We start from the raw sequence: 3,939 nt of genomic DNA on the forward strand, positions 1-3,939 counted from the left end.
TGGATAACACCATAATACAAACATTCAAAAGCAAAAATACCAACTTATGTAGCAGTTGTATTTGACCAGTAAGGTATGTACTAAGTTTTTATCTCATAAGCATTTATCTCTATCATGAAATGCCCATAGCATTTTTCTGTGACTGAACAGGAAATTTTCCTTTATTGCCTAACTTCTTGTATTTGTGAGTGGTTATTCTCTGAGTAATGCAGTAGGAGTTTGTCAGCTTCATCTAACTACTAAAACATTGTACAGAATTTTTCCCCCTGCCTAGCTAATATATATATATATATATGGATAAGGGATCTTGTGATGATCAGTTGTAAACTTGGATTTTGAGGATTATATGACTATTTAGCAATGATTCTGAAATAAAGAAATTTTCAAAAAAAGTCAAAATTTGATATCATTCTTAGATCTGTTATATGCTTAACAGATCAGTACACAAAGTTCTTATAAAATCAATACACAAAAATTAACTACATGTCCATTTACTATAAAACACTTAGAAGTGTAGTAAGATAATGAGAAAAAAATCATTTGTAATAGCATAAAATATTTAGCATTTAGGACTAAGTCTAATAAAACATGTTATGAACTGAATTGTGTCCCCCTTGAAATTCATATGCAGAAGCCTGCCCCCGCCAATGTGACTGTATTAGAGATAGGGCCTTTAAGGATAATTAGGTTAAATGATGTCGTAAGGGTAGAGTCCTGATCCAATATAATTGGTGCCCTTATGACATTTGAGGACCCAGGAAGGAGGCAGCCATATGCAAGCCAGGAAGAGTTCCCACCAGAACCCAGGATGCTGGCACCCTAATCTTGGCCTTTTAGCCTCCAAAACTGACAAAATAAATTTCTGTTGTTTAAGGCACTTAAGCCATGGCATTTTGTTATGGCAACCTGAGCTGACTAATTATTATAATCAGATGTACAAGAACTTTATGGAAAAAATTATAAACTATAATATTAAAGAAGGCTTAAATGAGTAAAGGAATATTTCATGTTTCCAGATAAAAAAACATAACAGTAGACATGGCAGTTATTCCCACATTTAAATATTCAGTGCAGACTTCTGTTTCCAGTTCAGCACATATGCTTGAAAGTCGTCTCTCCATCCTAACAAAAATCTGAACAAAATGAAAATCAGCTATTCTTAGATCTGTAAGAGAAGTGAGGTCACAAGGCAAACCACTGCCACATTGGAGAGACCAACAGAAGAATATAGAAAGAAATGACCATCAGAGCAGAAACCCACAATCTGAACTGGCCCATAGAACCAGTGCTAAGGTAGGAAAAACTGATGAACTGTAATTGACAAATTGCTGGAGGCTGTGTGTGAATAAGTCTGAGAAATAAAAACTCCAGGGACACCAGGCCATTGTCCCAACCACCCCCTGCCACTTTTTGAGTTTTGCATTCTGTAGCTCTTCCAGGTCTTACAGTGAATATGAAGAGAAAAATCTTCTATGCTTCTGGCAGGGGGAGGGCAAAGGAACCATTTTGAAATATGCTGGAGTATTCTGTTCTTAACAAATTCTGCCCTCAGGAGAAACAATTTAACTAGAGCCTAACTGACCTGGGAGAACGGAAATACACAACTCCAGCAGGCTCCAGCCTTCTACATGGAGGAAGGGAAATAAATACCCAACTTCAGGACACTCCAGTTATCCTTTCCCAACTAAAATGGGTAAGGGGACTGTAAAGCACAGGTGAAGTTCACAGTCCAGAGGTTCAGGCTCATTATAAGACTGAGTACACTTCATTGGACTGTAGAGCACTTCTCCTCCCCCTGTAATTTACCACGATTCCTAAAGGCCTATTCTACAGCAGTTCATTTTACCCAGTACATCATGTCCAGCTCAAGAAAAAAATTAGGCACACTAAAAGTAAAAAAAAAAACACACAAAAAAACCAGTCTGAAGAGACAAAAGGAATCATCAGAACAAGACTCAGATATGGCAGGGATTTTGGAATTATCAGACCATGAATTTAAAACAACTATAATATCCTAAGCACTATAATGGATAAAGCATGAACAGATGGGCAATGTTAGCAGAGAGATGGAAATTTTAAAAACCAAAAGAAAATGCTGAAGGACAAAAACACTGTAATAGAAATGAAGAATGCCTTTGATGGGTTTATTAATAGACTGGTCATGGCTGAGGGATAAATAATGTCTAAGCTGGAGGATATATCAATAAAAAGCTCCAAAACCAAAAGCATAGAGAAGACCAAGAGAGGGAGAGGGAGAGGGAGGAGGAGGAGGAGGAAGGAGGAGGAAGAAGAAGAAGAAGAAGAAAGAAAACAATATATAAGGACCGTAGGATATAACATGCATGTAATGTGAATACCTGAAGGAGAAGAAAGAAAGGAATAGAAGAAATATATGAGACAATAATGACTGGGAATTTTCCCAAGTTAATATCTGACACCAAACCGCAGATCCAGGGAGCTCAGAGAAAGACAAGCAAAGTGAATGCCAGCAAAACTACACCTATGCATATCATTTTTAAGCTACAAAAAAACAAAGATAAAAAAATCCTGAAAGAAGCCAGAGGTAAAAAAACGCCTTGCCTATAGAGGAAGAAAGATAAAAATTATATCTGACTTCTCTGAAATAATGCAAGCAAGACGTGAATGGAGTAAAATATTTACAGTATTCATTGGGAGAAAAAAGCCACCAACCTAGAATTCCATACCCTGCAAAATTATCCTCCAAAAGTGAAGGAGAGATAAAGATTCTTAGACAAACAAAAGCCAAGGGAATTTGTTGCCGATAGACCTGCCTTGCAAGAAATGTTGAGAACTTTAGGGGGAAGAAAAATGATATATGTCAGAAACTCAGATCTACAAAAAGAAAGGGAGAGCATCAGAGAAGGAATAAATGAAGGTAAAATAAAAACTTTATTTTTCTTAATTTATCTAACAGATAACAGTTTGTTCAAAATAATAATAGTGACAATGTATTCAATTATGCATATATGTGTACTTATGTATGCTTATGTATAAGTGAAATGAGATGAGAGATGAAAGAGAAATTTGGATTATTTTTATAAAGTACTCTTATTCAAGAAACAGTATAGACTTAGATCAGTTGTAAATGTATATTGCAAATTCTAGGGCAACCACTTTAAAAAGTTTAGAAAGAAGTAGAACTGATATGCTAAGAAAGGAGAGAAAATGGAATGATAAAATGCTCAGTTAAAACCAGGAAAAAAGAAAAAGAAAGCCAAGAACAAAGAACAAGAACAAATAGAAAACAGTATCAAATATGGTAGCTATTAATCCAAGTAGTATTTCAAAATTTATTTTGAATGTCAGTGGTCTAAAAGCACCAATTGAAAGATAGGTTGTCAGAGTGAATCAAAAAACAACACCCAACTATATGTTGCCTATAAGAACCCACTTTCTTTTTCTTTCTATTTTTATTTTTTAATTATTTTTCAATTACAGTTGACATACAATATATTAATTTCAGGTGTTTGACAATGATTAACATTTATATAACTTATGAAGTGATCACCCCAATAAATCTAGTACTCACCTGACACCATGCATATTTATTACAATATTATTGACTGTATTCCCTATGCTGTACTTTACATTCCCATGACTATTTTTATAACGCAACTTGCACATCTAATCCTTTCTCCTTTTTCACCCATCCCCCAACCCCCTATCTCGTCTCCCCTGCTTAAACTGCAAGTTTTATGACTAGGATCAAGACTGTTCAGTCTACCAGTATCTACCTATCTAGGACATGTAAGTACTCAATGAATACTGAGTTTAAAAAGTAAAAAGTGTCCAGTCAGAATAGCTATCATCAATAAATCAACAAACAACAAGTGCTGGTGAGGCTGTGGAGAAAAGGGAACCCTGGTGCACTGTTGGTGGGACTGCAGATTGGTGAAGCCATTATGGAAATCAGTATGA

Source organism: Hipposideros armiger, unplaced genomic scaffold (assembly GCF_001890085.2).
Source record: "Hipposideros armiger isolate ML-2016 unplaced genomic scaffold, ASM189008v1 scaffold_420, whole genome shotgun sequence".
NCBI lineage: Eukaryota > Metazoa > Chordata > Mammalia > Chiroptera > Hipposideridae > Hipposideros > Hipposideros armiger.